The sequence below is a fragment of the Amia ocellicauda genome, chromosome 16 (assembly GCF_036373705.1).
Source record: "Amia ocellicauda isolate fAmiCal2 chromosome 16, fAmiCal2.hap1, whole genome shotgun sequence".
In the NCBI taxonomy this organism is placed as follows: Eukaryota; Metazoa; Chordata; class Actinopteri; order Amiiformes; family Amiidae; genus Amia; species Amia ocellicauda.
Genome location: NC_089865.1, coordinates 11,047,264 through 11,070,800, shown reverse-complemented (window position 1 = coordinate 11,070,800; position 23,537 = coordinate 11,047,264).

Below are 23,537 nucleotides of genomic sequence, written 5' to 3'. Positions count from 1 at the left end.
TTCTAAAAGAGCTACAAACAGAGCTACATTATTTATTTCTTTAAGGTGTTTTGGCCTAGATGAAAAGTGACTACTCATCTGAGGATAAACCAGATAAAGGACGGTACTTAAAAAAATCTTGAAACTGAAAACAATTGAGATAATGTACCAAAATATCATACTACTTAATTGATTTAGCTTACTTTCAAGCTATGCCATCATACTTTTTTCTGTTACTACGCTTCTTGTTTAATTGGGGTTTATTGTTAGAATATGTTGTCAAGAGAACCTGGAGGTATATTTACTCTGTTTTGTAATGAACACTATAACAAGCAGTGTAAAATAAACAGACGTATCTTAGAAAATCAAATAAAGGTTTGTCTTTATTGATATGACAAGATTCAAAGGGTACACAATGCTCAGACAGTTGAGTGTTAAAACAACATTCTGTGTTTGATGAACCATATCTATAGTCTTGTCAGTTCTAAATTCTTTTTTCCCCTGGTTTTTTTTTTTTGCATTCTGCTACAAACCTGCATAAATATGAATAGAAATGTGTGTGTTCAAGGCAAATCAGTTGAGCATTATATCATTTAACTACTTGACATAAGAAGACTTTAAAAATAAAGTGAAACAGATCAAAGTAAAGCAAATCAGTATTATAAATGATCAATGTTTCATTATTGCTATGACATTAGAAGATGCAAGCCACATATTTAAGGTTCATTATGCTACGTCCCCCCGCCACCCCTGAATAATATATATTTAAAACAAACATAGGTAGAAAGAAAGGGTATTTGAATGACAGGAACCATAACCTCACAAGCAACAGAGTTGCAGGTAGGTTATATATCTCTGTCACAAGTGGAATGTTTTTTTGGTTTGTTTTTTCCTGTCAAATATTTTATCCCCAAAGAGAAGTTAATTCTATTGTGAAGTAAAATTGACAGTGCTATTTTCAGGTCAATAAGAAATGTTTGGTGTATATTTATTGCTTTTTTTAAACTGTAAACATATCATTTTAATTGAAATGCACTCGATCAAATGCATGTACAATATGTATGTGATATATATATATATATATATATATATATATATATATATATATATAATTTAAATACAGCTGTATGTACAATACCTATGCAAAATAAGAGTGTTAATTGAGTCTTTTGTTCTCATTTAAACCTTGTAAATGTTTGCTCTTGAACATTATAAACCCACCAGAAGACCTTCATAATATCAATTTATTTTCGTCTGGAACCAGGTTTAATATATGCCTATATAAATAAATTATTATTAGTAGTAGCAGTAGTAGTAGTAGTTAGAATGCAGTAGTCATATTAGGTTACACTAGTAGTAGCACTAGTAGTTTTACTGTTGTAGTAAATGTGTAATCAAGTGATGCTTCTCTATGCAAGGTCAGAATAAGCAGAAAAAGATCTGTAGGATTGCAAATCACTTATTGTTTGTTCTGCGATAGTGCAATGTCTTTTTTGCCAATCAGCGCTCAGATATTTCCCAACCTGCTATAATGTATAATGTATGAGTCCATGTAATTAATTCTCCAGATTTGTATGTTTTCTGTTTTGTTTCTGCTTATTAGCACTGTGTTTTAACTAAGTGTATGTCATAAGAGAGTTTGACGTCTCCGCTCAGACCCCTAGTGAGCAGTGCACAGCACAAGTCCAAAGGAAAAAATGGGCTTTCCGTGGTACAGACCCAGGAATGAGAGGCACTGCTGTTTCAGATCAGCACCGAGTTAGGCTTCAGGAGCTACATGTATAACAGCTCTCGTGGTGATTGCTGGCACCATGCCCAAGAGAAGTCCATGCTTTTGTCCTTCACCTTTCACATATGCTAAAATCTATCTTTGAATAATAATATACATAGATGGTTATCTTTATTTGGTCCTAGAAAGGGTGCCTCATCGTGAAAATGTGTTTCACTGAAGTAAAGAAAAGCAATAAGTGAATTTATTTTGGAATGATGAACAATACATGGGAGAATATTTGTATTTCAGGAGATGATAGTGTATTTGTCACGGGCGGGGCATGATTGGCCATTAGCGTTAATTGATCACTTATTATTTATTTGTTTTTTATCACTCTTTTCATTTAATTACTGTGTTGTGCACTGTTTATTATTCACGATTGTCTTATTTATGAAGTATATTCTTTTTTACTTCCTTATTGTTTCTATTTGTATGGTTAATTTGGTATTTGGGTTGATTATTGGTTTAATTAATTAATTGCTTTTGTTGCCAAGCGCAAGCTGCCGGACCACATTCTCACATGGACTAACCTGCACGCTTTCTCATTGGTCGCTTTTTCCTGTGCCCCTATTTCTCTATTTAGTATTTAAGCCCAGGGAAATGGTCATTTAACAGAGAGCAATGGACTACTGAGCAGGACATCTGGCGGAGAGGGGAACCAAGCAGTAGTGCTGGAGTGACTGAAGACTGGGAAAGCAGTGAACGGCGAAGATTTTTCCAAGCACGGATTATAAGGGAAGCTTTGGAAACAACGGACATTGGATTGCTGGAGATGACAGCGCATGCTACGGAGAGTTAAGTACCCGGTTGTAATGCTTTAGAAGGGAATAATTAGAAAAGGGAAGCCACACGTTGCAGAGGTTGAACTTTCTTTATTAAGACTTTGTTGAGATCTCCTCTGCCGGTTTACTTTGTGGAGAGGGTTCCCTGTCCTGGGGCTAGAGACTTACCTGCTGTGATTTATTTTTCGGTCTTTGTGATGCAGACGGGTGACTGCGGGATAGAAGAAAAGACATTCATTAATTACATTTGAATTTGTGCAATCTGAGACTTACTAATACTTGTTCCTACGTGCAGTTGTTGGGGTCCCAGTTGGCCGACGGGGTTCCAACCCAGCTGCAAAGAGACTTGTTTTCTCCAAGAGGAAGGGGGATTCTTCCGTGTGGTGTCACCTATTGTGAACAGAAGAGACTGTGAAATTTGACGTTGCTTTCTGTGTTTTATATTAGGAAACTGGGTTTGGAAGCAGCTGTTTGAGGGCCAGACGACCCAGTGGGCTAAGTTCCGGGGAGCAGCCAGACGCACTGAGATTTGGGAGCAGGCATTTGCAGTGTGTCGGTGGTTGGAGACGGAGGCCAGGCGAGCCGTTACCGTAGGGGCGGGGCGATTGACTCGTCAGGCCCCTGTACAGATCCCTCCGTGCAGTGAGATGGTGCTGTGGGCCCACTTTGCTGAGTTTTCCCACCGGGCCGAACATTGCGTCCTGATCGAGGCATTGGATGACACGCAGGAGTGGCAAGTAGCACGGACGGTGGCATGGGTTCGCCAGGGTAAGGTTCCTGTTAAACTATTAAATCTTTGTACTTACCCCATAGACGTCCGCTGACCCGGTTGTCCAGCCTCGACCCTGCAATGATACACGAAGAACAGGAGGTAGTATTTAAATATCACTTCCCAGATGTAGTGGAAGTGGATGTGTGCCCAGTCCACTCTACTGAGATGGGAGTCCCGGTGGAGTGGGCCCGCGGTGCGGAGGGATTGTCGTGGCGTTGTGTGTTTGCGGCTCATGATGAGGACTTTGGCCGAACTGAGGCAGTTTATCATCATATCCCTACTGGAGCTGCTCCCCCGTCGAGGGAACATTATCGGCCTGTACCCCCGGCGATGTTCCAAGAGCTCCGGGGCCTGATTCAACAGATGAGGACCCAGGGTGTCATCTCGGAGAGCAGTAGTCCCTGGGCCGACCCCGTTGTCCTTGTTAAAAAGAAAGACGGGTCGCTTCGTTTTTTTGTAGACTATCGATGCTTGAATTCGGTCACCCACAAAGATGCTTATCCCCTTCCACGCATTGAGGAGTCTCTGACCAGCTTGACCGGGGCTGAGTGGTATTCGACGCTTGATTTGGCCAGCGGGTACTGGCAGGGGGCGGTAGATCCTAGGGATAGGGAGAAGACAGGCTTTGCGACTCCAATTGGGCTGTACGAGTTTGAGAGGATGCCGTTTGGCTTTTGTAATTCTCCCGCTACTTTCCAGCGCCTGATGCAACGATGCTTAGGAGATCAGGTGAACAAGTCTTTGCTAATATATCTTGATGATATTTTTGTTTATTCTCCTGATTTTAATGTACATCTGTCTCACCTAGAACAGGTCTTTCAGACGCTTCATGATTATGGGTTAAAGTGCCATCTGCTGCAGAAAGAGGTGGGATATCTTGGGCATAGGGTGAGTAAGGCTGGGGTGGCCCCTGACCCAGGGAAAATTGTGGCCGTGGAGAACTGGGTTGTCCCCGGGACTCTGCAGCAGGTGCGGTCTTTTTTGGGATATTATTGACGGTTCATCCCTGCCTTTGCCAAGATCGCTGCCCCTCTACATGGGTTGTTGGTGGGAGCAGCGCCCTTAAAGAAAAATACCACCATTACGTGGACGCCGCAGTGCCAGTCGGCTTTTGAGCAGTTACGAGCTAGACTGGTGAGTGCCCCTATTCTTGCGTATGCAGACTTTGCCAAGCCTTTCAATTTATATACTGATGCCAGCCTGGATGGGCTGGGGGCAGTTTTGTCCCAAGTACAGGAAGGGAAGGAGAGAGTTATTGTTTATGCTAGTCATAGCTTACATCCTGCAGAAAGGAATGACCAGAATTACAGCTCTTTTAAATTAGAGCTGTTGGCCCTTAAGTGGGCCATTACTGAAAAATTTAAAGACTATCTTTGGGGGATGACCTTTACGGTCTTCACTGATAATAACCCTTTGGTACATCTTAGTACAGCTAAGTTGGGAGCGGTTGAACAGCGATGGGCTGCCCAACTGGCCAATTATGTATTCGATATTAAACATCAGCCAGGGAAGAAGAATCAGAATGTGGACATTTTGTCCCGGATCCCTGGAGAAGGAAGCATTGAAGGCCCTGGTCAAGTACGAGTCGTTAGGGAAAATCTAGTGGAGAGAGAGGGTAGCACGGGGGAACTGACAGATGTTTCTACATTGAGGGAAGGGTTCACTTGGGCTAAATGGCAATAGGAGGACTCAGCACTCCAAGAAGTTTGGGCATGGTTAGAGAAGGGTCAGTACCCCCCAATTGAAGTTGCTCGGGAATGGCCCCCAGAGGCTCGGCGGTTGTTACATGAGTGGTCTCAGTTACAGTTGTATGAGGGCCGATTAGTGCGTAATTTGGAGGTTCAGTTATGGGGGAACAAATCCGTCAGACTGTGATTCCTAGAGCAAAGGGGAGGCAGGTGTGGGCCTGGTACCACAAAGCCACCGGTCATGCTGGCAGTACTCGCACCCTCTTGGTATTGCAGGAGAGGTATTTTTGGTATGGGATGGGCAAAGACTCGAAGCGTTGGGTGGGGGAGTGATATCAGTGCTCCAGGTCAAAGGCGCGTCCGGAAGTGGGGGCCCCCACAGTCCCAATTAGAACTTCGTATCCTTTGGAGATAGTGGCCTTCGATCACTTGTCTTTGGGACGTCCTGACGATTATTACCCTTATGTGCTAGTGATGGTAGACTTGTTCTCCCGCTTTGCATGGGCAGTGCCAGTGCGGGACCAGACCGCCTCCACTACTGTAAAAGCTTTGTGGAAGGCTGTTATACAGCCATTTGGTTGTCCAGAACGCCTCCATAGTGATAGGGGAGCTAGTTTCGAATCACAATTGATGGCTGACTTGGCAAATATGTATGGTGTGCACAAGAGCAGTACCACTCCCTACCATCCACAGGGCAATGGGGCCTGCGAGCGGATGAACCAGACCATTCTCTCCTTGCTGGGGGCACTGGGAGAGGCCGAACAGAGTAGGTGGCCCGATCGGCTCCCCGAGTTAGTTCATGCCTACAATAATGTAGTCCATGAGACAACAGGTTATTGCCCCTTTTTTCCTGATGTTTGGTCGGCAGGCCCGTCTCCCGGTAGATGTAGAAACTGGGGCCTTGTCGTCTTTGATGCCTCAAACATTGGAGGGGTGGGTAGCCGGCCACTATCAGCGGCTGATTGCCGCCTATCGGAGTGCGGCTAAAAAGGCTGGAAAACGTCAAGAACAGGATGGACACCGCAATAATCGGAGAGCCGTGAGTACCCCTTCTTGCCAGGAGAGAGGGTTTTTATCCGTAACTTCCACCGCAGGGCCCAGGGTAAGTTAGCTCCACACTGGGCTCCCGACCCCTTTGTGGTGGTGTCGTGTTTGTGGGATGGGAGCCCGGTGTATCAGCTACGCCCAGAGGGTAGGGAGGGTCCTGTTTGTACCATCCATCGGCGCCATTTGAGGTCTTGCTGGGCTTGGAGGGAGATGGACGAGGGGAATGTTCCTTCGGTGGCCCCGGATGGTAGTGGGTTAAGGGAAACTCCCCCTTCAGAGTTGGCATGGTGGGCTTTTCCCATGTGTGCCCGTTTTCCTACTCCTGTACCTTTGCCTGAGCCTGTTCCTCCACCCATGCAACCAGAGGTAGGTGGGGGGAGGTGCCTAGGCCAAGGACACCGGATGTGGGTGAGTTACCTGCGGCTCCCTTGGTAGAGGGGGTGCGCCGCTCTCAACAAGCGAATTTTGGAGTAAAGCCACAGCGGTATAGAGAAAGGGGAAATTCTTTGTGATTGTAAGAGATGTTCGGGGACGACCATCAGTACAGTGGGGGGGAGTGTCACAGGCGGGGCGTGATTGGCCATTAGCATTAATTGATCACTTATTATTTATTTGTTTATTATCACTCTTTTCATTTAATTATTGTGTTGTGCACTGTTTATTATTCACGATTGTTTTATTTATGAAGTATGTTCTTTTTTACTTCCTTATTGTTTCTATTTGTATGGTTAATTTGGTATTTGGGTTGATTATTGGTTTAATTAATTAATTGCTTTTGTTGCCAAGCGCAAGCTGCCGGACCACATTCTCACATGGACTAACCTGCACGCTTTCTCAGTGGTCGCTTTTTCCTGTGCCCCTATTTCTCTATTTAGTATTTAAGCCCAGGGAAATGGTCATTTAACAGAGAGCAATGGACTACTGAGCAGGACATCTGGCGGAGAGGGGAACCAAGCAGTAGTGCTGGAGTGAAGCAACTGGCAGAGTGACTGAAGACTGGGAAAGCAGTGAACGGCGAAGATTTCTCCAAGCACGGATTATAAGGGAAGCTTTGGAAACAACGGACATTGGATTGCTGGAGATGACAGCGCATGCTACGGAGCGTTAAGTACCTGGTTGTAATGCTTTAGAAGGGAATAATTAGAAAAGGGAAGCCACACGTTGCAGAGGTTGAACTTTCTTTATTAAGACTTTGTTGAGATCTCCTCTGCCGGTTTACTTTGTGGAGAGGGTTCCCTGTCCTGGGGCTAGAGACTTACCTGCTGTGATTTATTTTTCGGTCTTTGTGATGCAGACGGGTGACTGCGGGATAGAAGAAAAGACATTCATTAATTACATTTGAATTCGTGCAATTTGAGACGGACTAATACTTGTTCCTATGTGCAGTTGTTGGGGTCCCAGTTAGTCGACGGGGTTCCAACCCAGCTGCAAAGAGATTTTTCTCCAAGAGGAAGGGGGATTCTTCCGTGTGGTGTCACCCATTGTGAACAGAAGAGACTGTGAAACTTTGACGTTGCTTTCTGTGTTTTATATTAGGAAACTGGGTTTTATTTATTTTACTTAGTCTTTTCTTTATTTTATTTTATTTGTTATTCTGGGTAGGGTTTTTAGTGTTTTATGTGCCCATTTTTATTAAAGGCATTTTAATATAGGTTTTAGAATTTTAGGGATGCCAACTTCCAAGGGTTTTGAGCTAGTACAGTCTTCATGCCCTGTTCTAGCTATATATAATAAATTGTTACTTTTTTGTGAACTTGCCTTCCGTGTAGTGGTGTTCTGGGGTCCGGTCGAGCCTGCCCGGGGAGAGAATTGATGGGGGGTGAATGAGGTCCTCTCTCGTCAAACAAAAGAGGTGGCGTGGTCGTGAGCGTGTCGCCCCTACGCACCCCATAGGCAGTGACACGTTTGCTAATATACTTGGGTAGTTATTTATTAATTATTCATGTTGTAAAAAACTCCTAGAATAATGAGCTCCTCCTGATGTGATCTGAGATACAGTTCTGATCAACAGTTTTTTGACAGAATTCAACTGAGACAGTTTTATTAATGTGCTCTCTCTGATCATTAATCTTTTTTGTTTATTTGTTTGTAAAATTTTACAGTGGAACTATTTCTTTGCTTTTTCATCCACAAGTGTTTTGACTCTGTCAATATTCCCTAACCTAAACAGATGGAGCAAGTCTGGTACAGAAACTATGCAAATCATTGAATACACTAGTGGGATTAACTTCCAATTCATTCTCCAAGAATCAGTCTTATTTGATTATTAATTGAAATTTGAAATCTGACAAACCTAGTCATGTGAAATTTGTATCTCTATTACATTTTTTTTAATCACTAGTCATTGTTCCATGACAGAGCTTGAAATGTACTAATGATTGACTTTATAGCAAATTGTAGGTCCACAAATATATTTACAGACTGAATTTGTAGCTTTTATTATTTCTCAATATACATATTACATTTAGATAACATGTAAACACTCTAAAATATTTAACACAGATGTGTAGAGGTAGAACACATACAAAACACAAATGTTTTCTGTAAAGCTTAACCTCAATGTACCTACAGTGACTCATATGATAAAAACATGCAGATCTGGTAAAAGCATTTCAGATTAAAGGGTTTATAGCCAATCTTATATGGTTTGTCTATATTGTTTTCTTCTTTTGTTCTATACATAGTACCCAAGTTTCTATTTCAGTTTAAGAAAGACTTTAAAAGAAGACTTTAAAAGCATTCAGCAGATCATTTCTCATGTCAACAGTCAATAGTCAAACTCTGTTTTAATAGTGACATATGATTGGTCAATAGCCTCACAGAAGAAGGCAATAATCTCATATAAGTGGGCTACAGTCTCACATTAGTAGTCATTTGTCACACGTAGCCTGATGTTACAAGTTCAAACTGAAATTCGAAATGGCTGATTGCTCCTCAACAGGCAGCTCCTCTCATCTCTAAGGAGTATTTTTTTTTTAACTCCAGCAGGGGTATTCAAGTAGAAATTGCTTTTAAGCCAAAATCTCCTGGCCATTTGTACAACTATGCCAATTTCAGAAAGGTCTTTGTTATTTTTTCAACATCTATTATTTCTCCAGAACCAAAACAAGTGTAGTATGTGAACAAAGATATAGTATAAAATTGACATTTGAAAGTTAAAAGAAAAATAAAGAAAATAATAATACAAAATTATATTTGTGAAACCTCAACACTTTTCTTTCCCAATTCCTTCAAACCTCCCCCTCTCGCTCTCTTGCTCGCTCTCTCTCTCTCTCTCTCTCTCTCATATATATATATATATATATATATATATATATATATATATATATATATATATATGTGTGTACATTGGTAGTCAGTTATTTGGACGCAGAGTTATTCAACTAAGAGAAAGAATCACCATAAACTAAAATGCACAAAAAGGTATCAGTCCTGGAAAGAGAAAATGTCTCCCCTTGTTTTTAATAACATTTGTATGCATTTATGTGAGACATTTCATCCAATTTCCATTAGAGAACAACGTGCTTTCTCAAATGTGTTTATGTATGATATTCTTCTCACACCATAACCTACAAGATAATGATCAAAAACACAAAAGTACATTTTGAAAATGATGCAATGGCATAACTATTGGGTATAACTCCAAGTGTATCTAAGAGTTATCTTTCAATTCCAATGTAGTCCCCAAGAAGGGATTATGGGTATTTTACCTTTCAATTTACCCCTTCTGTTGCTATCGCCAATGTGTAACACTCAAGTCTCTCAATCCTCTTTGTGGTCCATCGGCCGTCTGTGCTGACACTCGATTAATCCCACCCTCGACTCTCAAGACATTCCTTCAGTATTCTCTTGACAAACGTCGACAATGCAGTTGTTTTGCCAACATGGAGTGCTTTTTCATCCACGCTCGAGGTGTTTTGTCCACCATTTTTACTTTCACTCGCTCCCGAATCAATAGTTGAGCATTTCCATCAAAACTCAAGCATTTCCATCAACACTCAAATGGTTTTCATTGGTGCAACCACCTCTCTCAATGATGACTTCCTCTCCATAGTAGGGACAGCAGCGGCCTGCACCGAAGTGTTCCTTGTTTAACTGCAAGGAAGCTCTATTGAAGTGCCTGCGGTCACTGCCACTTTTCCCTAACTTCCTACAAGTAGTCCAATCATTATGGGACAGGTCTGAGTCATGCCCCAGCTTTTCCGGTACTGGACTCCATCATAGATAAATCGTCAGCTATGATTTCCAACCCGCCATTCTCAGCCATACCGCGTGATATTTCCTGGCCTAACTGGCAGAACAGGACAACTGCAAGTCTCCTGGCTGTATATGTAGCGGTTCAGGAGGAGCAGACAAACACTGAGCTCAAATGTGACTTCTGCACGACTGCTGCTGAGACCCTTATTGAGCTTATGCAGCTCGGTGCACAGGTCATGGGGCATCAACTCTTCCTCACTCAGACAAAAGTCCTGGAGAAGGATAAGTCTCATTTCTTTGATGTGTCCATCACCCTTGACTTCATGTTTGTGCCGTGCTGGAGCATTCCTATAAGGCCAAGGAGCAATCTCAGTAGATGGTACAGGTGTCCTCTCAACAGGGCCCCCCAGCTCAGTGTCGGCTGCCTCAGCGCCCAGCTCCTGGCCCGCCTCCACAGCAGAGGCCTCGCCCCCTTGGTGATTTGCATCACTGCTTACAGATGCTCGTACCACAGGTGGCACCTAAGAAGCATGTGAAGAAGCGTGTGCCCCAGCGCTTCCGTGCTCCCCAGGGTGGCTTGCAGGGGTACTCATCCACCTCCACAACAGCCCCTTCACCGCTCCTGAAGCAGTACAGCAGTCTCTGCTCATCCCCTACACCCTGCAGCAACCCAACATTTCCTAACATTGTTCTGATTGTCTTCCTTGACACAGGTCACCCCTGAGAATACAATGGGCTGCAGCTGCTTGATTGAATGTGTTGTGAAGTTTGCAAAAATCAGAAGCGATGTTTACAGAAATCTGAAATGAGAGTTGTGCTGATTATGTGTTTCACAACCTTTTCAAGCCCAAGTCATACCTACCTAACATTACATTTTACGCAGCACATTAACCCTTTCTGTCAACCCACCCTAATATAAACATTTAGAAAACAGGAATTAAAAGGTAGGAATTAATTAAGCATTAATTTATCTCATGTGTGTCTTTTCCAAAATTCCATGGCAAAAGTTTGAGATTGGAAAGTTTAAATTAGGGGTAGATACCCTACTGATGTAATACAATGGTGTAAAGCACAATTTTTCTCTCTTCAACATGAGTTAGTCTTACTAATACAGTATAAATATATCATTTTTAGTTATTTAATTTTTAAAAGTTCATTGCCTCAAATTTAACACAATTATTTAGTTGATTTTATAGGACTAAACACTTTAAATATGGACATACCAGTACGTTGAATGCTCACCAAATGGATCTTGATGTACCAGAATGTCTTCAACTTTGAACTTGATTAGAAAGCCTGTATCATTCTGGGGGAAGCTATACAGTTACCATTGGATAATATAAACACTTTGCATTACTATCGGCTGCTGTTTTTCTTTTTAGAGTTACACACTAATCATGGCGAAAAACAACCCCTTTATGGCCGCATAGCGGCGAAAAAGCAAAGAAAAGGACAAGGAAGAAATTGAGGTAAGTGAGCATTTTTTTTTTTTTTTTGCTTTTGATTTGCTTTGTGAATTACATTGTGTGGGAAGGTATTGGTGTATCTCTCTCCTACTAGCTCCTGTAATAAGGTGCTTTTTGAATCACAACAAAAGAAATACAGACAATAAACTGAGATTCTGTATTGAGTTGCTTAAACATAATACAGACAAAGCTTATTCTATCTATCTTTCTAGTAATGTAACTGTAATCAATACATGTTTATTTTGTCGGATTTCGTTTATAGTAATCAATACTCAGTTACTTTAGTTTTTGGGGGATTCACGGAGCACCTTATTATGGGAACGAATATGAAAGAGATACACCCAGTGTAACTCAGTATTCCCAAAATCATCCTCATAGAAGTGCTCACTTACCTCAATTACCTTTCCTTTCCACATGTATTTTTGCCAGTATGCACCATTTTTGAATGGTGTTTCTGATTGATTAGTATGTGTAAATCCATAAAAAATTCTAAATATTAAACAAGCATCTTATTATTAGATTTTACACTTATATATGTGTGTAGATACGCTGTACACTGAATTTCTGCAAAATTAATAATACGCGGAGAATAGATATGTAGCTAAAAATCTCACAGTGGAATGTAATGGCATTTAGAACTCATGCTTGCTTACTTCTCTTTGTGAGAATTTAATTGACGAACAAAGTTTGAAGTTGTTGTCGGTGTTTCTGTGGTTTCTGTTCCACGGGTTTGGCAGACACCAACTCTGTTTTTTCGATGTTACAATTAAATCTTTAAAATTAAAGGCAATTACATTTGGAACTGGTCTAGACATGATTAACTTGCTAGTTGGGATGTTGCATATAGCTAACTTAGCACACAGTAGATGACACATGAGTTGTTTTCAGTGACATCACAGAATATTGTGATTTATTTCCCTCACACGTTTGAGGCTTGCCCAACAAATCGCCGCACGTTGCTGGCAGGAAGAGCAACTAGGCAGAAACTCAGCCTGTGAATTAGTGACTCGTCTCAAGTCACCAGCTCAAGTCCAATTCAAGTCACAATTCATTGTGATCAAGTCAAGTCTCAGGTATTCTAAAATTTTCCAAGTCAAGTCTTAAATCTAACTAGAGTCCAAGTCACGAGTCTCAAATTCACAAAATGTCTCAAAAGTCTCAAAAATACACTTCTCTGGTTATCATAATTCGGAATTAAGATTTTGAACATTATTTAGGTGATAGGCAAATGAATTACCATATATGTTTTACCTGAAGATTTGACACAATATAAATATATATAAATATAAATGTTGACAAAGGTTCATTTTAATCTTGGGTATAGATTAGGGTAGGAAAGGTCTGACATTCACATTTAGGCTGTTTACAGAGCATTATTTATTCATTATTATTCTTTTTTTTTTTCTTTTTTTCTGCCTGAAGGCAGACAGCATACATGTCCTTATGGTCCAAGTTTGGCATACTGTCCATTGTAAATATGATCACAAAGTCAGTGTGTCCACAGTAGTCCACAAAGCACTGCAATGAGGAGAGACTGGTATATTTCCACACACTTTAACCCTAAATCTCTCCTAACCCTGAACATACCCATAATCTTCTTCCTAATCCTAGTGTACAAACAGCAGTAGCCTTGGGTATATAGATGCTCCTGGAGAGTTTAATTGACTGGATACAACATATCCATGAGTGACATGACCGTAGCAAATTACCTAATGGGCTTTACATCTCAACATATAAAAAAACTGATAATCTAAATAAATTAGAAAATACATACCTATATATTGAGGCCAATAATGGCTTTATCTTTATAATATAAATGTGTTTATATATACTGTATATATACAGTTTGCTTCACTATCTGCAATTATTATTATTATTATGTATGTATGTATTTATTTATTTATTTATTTTATTATTGGTGTGGTTGTGGTTGCTGATGTTTTTCTAATAGGATTTCAAAATACATATTATTCCTAAAAGGAAAGAGCTATCTTGTATACAGTATCTTATGTTTTCCGTTCAACTGCATACTTCACTGAGCTTATACATTTGATTGAGCCCATCCAACTGGAGAGCTATTGAATCTAGAAGCTAAACCATGGGGATTTTGTCTAGCCAAGTAATATTCCCCTCAACCTTAAGATAGGTACTGAGCCAACTCCAAGATGGTTATTGTACATTTATATGTGTGCCAAGCCATCCATGGTTGAGGTCACACTCATGACCCCCAAATCAAAAGGCGCATGTTGGAATATCTGGGTTATGAAGCATACTGTAGATCTTTTGAAGAACATAATTCTTTCAAAGCATGCATTTCTTAAATCATTGGAAATGACCAGTTTACTTCCAATGTATTTATTAATTGTTTGTTATGTAGCAAAATCATTGGACACTACAGTAGTTTAAGTTATTGTCAGCTAAATATTAAATAATTCACACACACATTTGTGAGAAACACTGTCCAAAGCTACATCATTAAATTACTGTATTGGAGTTTTTATGAAGAGAATGACTTTCAGTTGACATTAGATCTGGCAAATTAGCTTAAATAAAAATTCTATATTTAATACATTGTGTCAATATTCCAGGCACATTCATTGATTGAGAGATGCTAATCAATAACATTTTACCTAGTTTTTAACTCTGCTATCCAATTCAATTTTTAATCCTTCTGATTATCTGCATTATATGAAAGCTGCTCAAAAGTCTTGCATCAATTTCACTCTGATTTCTTTTAACCCACATTTTCATTAAGTCGTATCACATATATTCTCAACTAAACATGTGAAAAATATAAAAACATGTAGAATTTGTTTTGCCTCTTAGCAATCTTCATTTATTGAAGGTTCACTTTTAAAACAACAGATAAACAACTTGGTATGATGTAACCCATTTAATAAATATTAAATGTAGACTAAATAAACACACATTCTGGTAATGTTTGGGCCTCCATGTATATATTAAATTACTTTGATGTAGTGTACAGGATTGGCTGCTTTGTAAAAAAACATGTAAAGAGTTATATAGTATAGATCTGGTCATACGGTACTTTCCAAAAACATCTTATATCAGCTTTAACCTTCTAATTCGTCGAATCCACTTAAATGTGTATAATCTTTAGAAAGGAATTTTCAGTCACCTTGCCCTTATATTGATTCAAGTCCTAAATGCAAAAGGCCACTGCAAAAATAGTAAAATGGTCAATGACACTACCCGGTTTACCATTTTCAATTACTAAGAACAAGTATGCACGTTTCAAGTAGTTAATTAGATGTTCACTGAAATAGTTGTTGCAAACAAATGTGCTGTATTTAACATTCACGTACAATGCAGAATAAGTGACAATTGCTTATCTCCATGGAGATCAATAATGGGATTGAGATCATTGTGTAAAGTGTCTGCAGGTTTAATGCAGATAGGATGTCATTATTATTTTTCTCCTAATGATGGTCATTATGCACGAACACTGATTGAATTCCATTTGTTACCTGCATTTGAGCTGAGTGGAATAATTACCATTTAAGTGTCTCCATTAAAATTCATACAAGAATTTTAATGCTCAGACCCCTTGCTTAAAAATAACTAAAATATTCTTTGAATGTGAAATGAATTGCATTATTACAAAGCTTTGTTTTAAATACTTGATTAAAGAAGTGTCTACCTGTACGGAATATAGGCTGACTGAACTAAGCCATTTCTGTGCATGCACTGCTATGTTTAAAAATGTCCAAATAACAGAACATCACGCATCTGATAGCACCCTCTCCGTATTCTTGCTTTACATTTAATTAAAATGGATTCTCTAATGAAACAATCAATATTTTACTCACTTTCTAAATTGCATTTTCAACCTCCTTTGCCACATTAAAAATAATTATTGGTAGCACTTTATCGGAAAGTATAATTTACAAATTCTGCATTAATAGTCAATATATTATTTATAAATTGTGATTTGCAGTTTAAGTCTATTTAAAATCCTTTATACAGATTAGTTGAACATATCCTGTAGGTTTGCAATATATTAATTATTTATGCATAATTCATGAAAATTAAATGAAGTGTTGTGTCTTAACGTGTTTATAATGTTAAACATGATCTGCAAACAATATATAGCATATACTTAGATTATTTGCAAATGATGCTGTAGTTTAATGCTCAGAAAGGCTATTGTTTTTAGGCCTGTGTGCAGAGTGGATGGGTTTATTGTGATTATGTGTTTGTGTGTGTTCTCCATATTAATATATGTTAAGATAGATAAAGCAATGCCTGAAAATGTCACAACATGAGTCAAAGACATCAGGTGAGTTTATTAGGATCTTTGAAATTGATGCACAGTGTTATAATGCAGGTGCACAAGGTCTTGTACAAATAAGGCCATGTCACTGCATGAGGAATATGCACTTTTCTCCCCTCCAAGTGTGTCCATTTCAGCACTAAGCCATGTTGATTATTGTTGCTTTTGTATTTGAGTCCACACCTTCACACACTCACCTAAGTGGAATTATCAGTGGTTATGTTTCAGGTAAATACAACATACACTAATATAGCTATTCTGTTGTAAATTCACAGCTGTGCAGAGTGGAGAGCTGAACACAGAGCAGAGTAGGGATTTGGTAAGGCCTAATCAATCACTGACAGATTACTGCTAAAGCCACTTCCATACCCATTAAAGCAGGACAAATGCAGAATTGCAACTGAACAACTTCTAGTTTTAAGCCAACAGTGGGACTTCCTAGTTATTTATCAAAGTCATTGCTGGTAAGCAGCATGCCTCGGCGCGCGATTGTAGTTCACAGCAGATAGAACTGAGTGAAAGCCCAGCATTGAAAGAAGTGTTTATGCCCTCAGCTGTGGTGCTGTCAGCCCTCTGGAATTTACTGTAAATCACATTGCTTTTATTGCAAGATTTAGTAGCTTATCCTCTGTGGGCTCTATTCACTTCAAGCTTGTCCCCATTAGGATGTTAGCCTCAGTCCATAAAGGGACTTGGCTACACATCATCAAACAATGCAGAAAACCCAAACGTTTCATTTTTCAATTTTTGAAAACCCTATACTCCTCAACAGTCATTGAGTTTCATTGTAGAAGCAGAAATCTACTTTATTTTATTATACTTCTCGGTTTTCCCAGTGGACTTATACACTTATAATGTTACTTTTATTTCCATTCATGCTCCTTGCAATTTGTTCAGGCTTTATCTGTGTAGTAGTTTCAGAAGGTAACATGAGAGGTTTATATCTATATTTCCACGTGTCACACTGGGGCATCTCTTACACAAGTCAATGGTACATTGATAGTAGATCATTTAAATAAGTTGATTGTGCCACTTATACTTAAAGAACAGTATTTCAAACTTTATAAATTGTGAATGTACATATTATGATATAACAATGCATGGCAATGGAAAAGTCATGCAATGCCTGCTGTACACAAATCTAATCATATTCATTAATAATAAAGAAACATAAATATTTTGATATTGTTTGTATTTGATTATCATAAATCAGTGTATACATACGTGTGTGTGTGTGTATATCTGTGTAATCAACTGCCATTATATTACGGCTACAATCCTTGTGTGTTGCAGTAAGTCAAAGTATCCCACACTTAAACTGATTTGAGGTGACATCACAGGCTGCAGGCAAAAGGTTAAAATACAGCCAGTCACATGACTCAATAAACCCGTAACCTCAATCCTGAAGAGATAAACAATTTCACCGCTGGGGAAGCCTCTCAAACAAACATTATCACAGCAACAAATTTCTATTAAATTAGGAACTAATGCTCGTTACATTAAGGCCCAGATCATTACTTCTGAAATGGTTAGTGAGTTAAAATCTATTTAGATTAATGTAGCAGTTAAATCAAAGCAACATTTGCCAAAATGGTAAAAACCTGCATTTCTATACAAGTAATCCTACAATGTCTTTCTATTTATGTATATATCTATCTTTATATATAGAATAAGCTGAAAACAGGATATACCTTTAATAGTGGAGACTGAGATCAAGTAAAATGTGGCATGGAATTCAGAAAATTATAAATGATCTTGTTAAAAAAAAAAATACTACATCTAAAAATTGTTTAGACAACCGAGGTTAACATGGTCACTTGTTACTTGGGAACTTTTTTTCCTTGTCAATTATAATGATATGTTTTATAATTCTCACATGCGATTAATTCAACCCAAAGTCATTTTCTCTTGCCATCAATCAAACCTGAACTGATTTAATTGCAGTGTTTTGTAAGTGTGTAAGGTGACTTCTTAATTTAGATCTGTTTTGTTTCTGAAGAAATTGTTCAGAAAACAGAAACAGAAAGGATCATATTAAACCTCAAGCCCTAAGAGAATATATCAATAAATAAATAAATAAATACAAATAGCAATACATCTATATAAAGATATATGGATACACAAAGTACATTTTTTCACATGTGTCATTACATTATAGCGTTTTAAAGATTTCTCAGAATTAATATTTGTAATTTTTAGAAGTATATATTTTGTAAACCACAGAGACAGAATAAAAACAATAACCTAAGGCATTCTATCCATAGCAACAATGTGCATCCCTTCACTCTGCCACACTCAATCAAAGCAGACAAAACCATAAAATATTTATAGCTGAAAATGAATTGTAGGCATAACTCGTTATGAAGTTATGCAACCATAATAAGATGTTGCCTGAAATATAAAGCTACACGAGCTCCAGAAACCATATGTTCCCAGTGTACAAGGCTTAGATTGTAGTCCTCTATGTGCATTTTATATTTTTGTACATAGTGACATTGGGATTCGTCCAGAATGGTAGCAGCTTGGCACTTGATGAAATGTATGAGCTACTGTTTCAGAACACAATCTGCTGTGCAATTGACACTTGTCAAATCTGTTGATCACTGTTTAGGTTATTAAGATTTTAATGCATAAACAGGACACAATATTATATGATTAAAAATGCATTGTGACCATGTGACATTTAACTTTTGTGGTTTACCATTTTGTTGTTACTTACAGCTATTCAAAGCAAACAAATACAACATAAATAATATAATAGAACTTCTCTTTATAATTTGACTTCTACAATCTATGCAGAATTCTCATTATTTTTATGTTGTTTTTCTTTTGTTGGTTTTAACGACCAATATTAAGCTGGATTTTATTCCACTCAACACGTCTACAAAACTGCAGTGATATGTTAAAATTAAACAGGACTAGGCTACACCATGTGAGAACAGAAATGGGTAATGTGAATGTACAAGGATAATGTTTTGATACAGCAACAAGAATAGGTAGCAGCTGAGCCAGATAGCTCTGAAAGCCTTGCCTGCTGACACAAGGACGAAGGCATAGGATCCGGCCCCCTAAAGTGATGCCTGAGTAAAGAGTCAATGCACATTGCAACACCGGGTAAGTCAAAGAAAAAATATACTTTGTTAATGACCTTTAGCACATAAAAAGCCTTTTTTGAGGTTCCATTCATAGGCTGCACCAGAAAAATAAAATACTGGGTACTTAGTATCTGAAGTTTTGATATGTTATGGTGGAAGTGGCCAGATACAAACTGGTCAAAGAGTCCCAGCATTGTTAAAAAATCAGTTCAGGTTTTGATTGAGGCAGGCATTCAAAGCAAAGAGTTTTTGTGAATCTGTGTGTAGCTTCCTTCTACTTTCCATTCTGCATTATTCTGACTTACACTTTAAGCATTAGAAATTAGTGAGGTGTTTATTAATTGAATTCGGAGATTAAACTGAAAAAAGTATTCCACTAACACTTGTAGCACACCTTTATGAGGATTATCATCTTTTAGTGGATCGCTCGTCATTTCTTGGATTATCAAAATAGTGAGTCTTGGCTGGCCATTGGGTAAGAATTCTCCAAAGGATGGCAGTGTTACCGGAAACTGTGCTGAGGGACTTCAGGGAGCATTCTGGGCCGTATCAATACATCACTCCAAGGTCCTAGCACACGCATTGAAGACGGCATTCGGAGACCGAGGTTGCTAACTTCCAGATCACACATCAAATTGAGGTTCCGTCTGCTGTCCCCATGGACATAGAAGATCTCATGACAAGAGAAAAAAGTAAGGAAGAGAATAAAAATCTGAAATTATTGCATTGTATTTTCCAAAAGGTAGCAATGAAAACTCAAAATGAATGCACAATGTAGTAGATTACACATGTATGCAATTTCTAAAACATATCCTTTTTATTATTATTATTTTTGTTTTATTATAATACCTGTATTATTTGACCAGGTGTGGTATTTTTTTAATATTGTTATTTAAAACAGCTTTGTTGTCTTCAAATCATGTTTCACACTGATCTTTTAACGATGTGCAATCTAGGACATTCAAGCACTAATTAGGACTGAAATTACTAATTCCATATCTGGTCTATAATTATCATTGGGAAATACACACACCAGTTCCATCTTGTAAAATGTGTGGGTGTGGGTTTAGGATGTATAAGATATATGGTATGTACTATATACTGATATATGTACAGTATGTCCAGCAGTGTGGAGTAGTGGTTAGGGCTGTGGACTCAGAGGGATGCCGATTCAATCCCAGGTGGGGGACACTGCTGCTGTACCCTTGAGCAAGGTACTTTACCTAGATTGCTCCAGTTAAAACCCAGCTGTATAACTGGATAATTCTATTTCTACGATAATGTGAGAAGTCACTCTGTCTGGTTATGCATACCATATATATGTATATAAACATACTTAAGTATATATGTGAAGCTAAAGCCTATATATTTAGGTTTTATTCCATATAGATATTAATAGTAATGCTAAAACACCATAGACTCTGCTGGGTTTGGAGACAATAGATTATTTCTCTAATGAGAACAATAATCTCAATTAAACTAGATCTCATCTTAACAAAATTGAAGTTTTGCAAACATATTCATTAGTTTCATCATCATGAACAATTTCTCCCTATGCTCTCTTGTCATCAATTTGCAAGTTATAGCGCATGTGTCATAATTAACTAACTGACAGGACTACTACAATTTATACTATAAAATTTGTACACTACTTTTACACAATGTGTTTGATTTGCCTATGAAAAATACTTTCATCAGCAGAGAGCTCTGCATATAAGACCAGGCTTTTGAGGTGGTGGTCCAAATCTCTTACAGTACCATCTTTCATCTTTTAATTCTTCCCAAGCTGTCTGAGGAAAGAATGAACTGTAGCTACATAAAATTCAGTTTTGTTTGAGGTATTTTCAGCTTTCCTTGTAATAAAGTACATTTTAGTGTGGTCTGGAGGTTGAAAGGTATACATAAACTCTGTATTGCAGTAGTATATGCTAGTGGAATTGGCTATATTGGGGATAAACATTAAACTTGTATGATATTTTCACATAAAAACAATTTTCAAGCATTTTATAAGCTTGGCTATTGGTGAATTTATAGCTGTCATCTATTTCTTACCCATCTGTGACTTCCACCCTGCTATCTGGTGCTAAACAACATCTTCATAACTTACTTTACTTCTGGTCTTGGTTCCAAGTTTGTTTTGGAATAGAGTACTGCATTTCTCTCCTTTCATACCTTCTAGCTTCGGGAGCCCCTACTCGCATGCTCATTAAACACTATGCAACTCATTTACTTTGGACTCTTCGCTGACTACCATTCTTTATCCCCCTCTTTAACCCCTCTCACCCTCGGTGCTCTTTTTCAGCTGGTTGCTTGGCTGTAGTCTCTTTTACACTCATTGTGTTCTTTTGCACCCATGGTGGAACCAGCCATCCAAGACAGTGAGGACCGCACCATCTCTGACAGCCTTCTTTCACCTCCAGGAAACTGTCCTATTCAGACTGCACATCTTCCACCTCTCTGCTTTGCATCTTGTAAGCTGGTATCACCAAAACACATCATGGAAAGCAAGATAACAAACACACTGGCATGTATAGTGTTTTAGACTTTGTGTTTTATACCACATGCATGTAGGAGTACTATAATATTTAATGGGGTAGGCTAATAGCAATTAAATCGCAATCAATTTGCCTGGATAATTAACAACCACAGCACTTTCACTGGGACACATTCCCCCCCCCCCCCCCCCAACAATTAAACATGCATCTTCAAAAAAAAAAAAAAAGATGAAGATATTTGAAATGTACTTCAACATGAAATAGAATCTCCTGTTTTCATCTATCTCTTTTGATATTTTGGTATACAATTTGTTAGAATACTTTGTCTGTTTTGGATTGCAATACATATAATGAATGACTGAACTACCTGACAAGCACTGACATGTATACAGAGAACATCTGTCTTCAGGGACTAAATGATTGTCAATATTGGCTTCCTTCTCGACTACCTCATGCTGTAGCAGAAACATAGTGTTACTAAAGCAGAAATTCTTTCTTTTTTTATATTCTATTAAAGAATTGATTGATATCACAAAAACTGCAAATTCAAGTTTCTTTATTATACACATAGTGTAGTATATACACAAACACACACACACACACACATATAGATAGATAGATAGATAGATGGACATTTACATAAACATATCTTAAATATGTGTGTGTGTGGTGTGTGTGTGCACTTATGTATATATAGACACACTGGCTGTCACTGGAAATCTTACTTTAATACAACAATACAACAAAGAAGGAACAGTTTGAGTAAACTATAATTTAAATGAAAATGTTTTCTTATCTTTTGATGTATTTTTTTTTCTGCAATCGTTTATCGTCGCAGTACCACGCCACACAATTTCATTGGGGTTAAGGACGTGAGAGCTTGAGAGTCCAAAACATCAATTTCAGCACCTGTTGTCTTATTATCTCATTTAAATTTTGTGCAGCTGTGTGTTGAGGGTCATTATCATGTTAAGAAACACAGCATGCCTTCCTTAGAGTATTGCACGATGCAGAAGAGAAGAATCTCATAATTTTGCAATGTCAAGATTACAATCAGAGTCTTTAATCCCCAAACTGGAATACAACAAGAGATATGGGCCAGCAAATGTGGGCATAGTGTCAGGATTAAGAGAGGAGACAGACTAATTGGCTTTCTTAAAAACTGAATGCATTGAGATCTCTAAATCTAAATTTGGAAAGCTGGATTAGTAACATCAGTTTTAATGTCTTACTTATCTGGGTGGCGAATTGTTATTTGACATCAACCATGAGATACAGCATAGGAAAAATCTTTCACATACATTATTAAATTACTTAAGTAAAAATCTAAATATTTGATGACACCTGTTACCTATATTGTCTATTATTATAATTATTATATAATGGCATTATTCATTATAAAACAGTCCATCCACATTAACATACATCATGACTGATGTACTGGTGCCAAAAAAGTATTGTTGAGAAGGTGCTTGTGATCCTGACTGTTTTTTTGTTTTTTTTTTTAAGTGCAATGTGAGTGTAGTGAACATACCAGGTACATTCTTAAAATGCTGCCAATTTAAAATGTATATGATTAGAAACTGACAAAAATAGGGGGGGGGGGGGGGAAGTGTGTTAATATAAATTGTTTTAAAATGTTCTAATCTAATCGCCTGCTTTTCACAAATATTTGACATCAGCAATGCAACATTTTTTTTTAATGTGTATCGAGATAAACATACATTTATTTTAATGCATTTTGTTGAAAAAGTGTTTGCACAACGCAGCTGCAATCACAATTAAAAAATCGAAACAGTCAACATGCAAATCATGACAAGATATATTGCAAGGGTCCCTACTGAAACGCACACTTTTTGAATGTTCAGTGCAGGCTGTGCATAGCTCCCAGTGAATGAATACTAAACCGAGTGACATGATTTGAATTTGGCTCCCCTGCTCGGGCGCATGC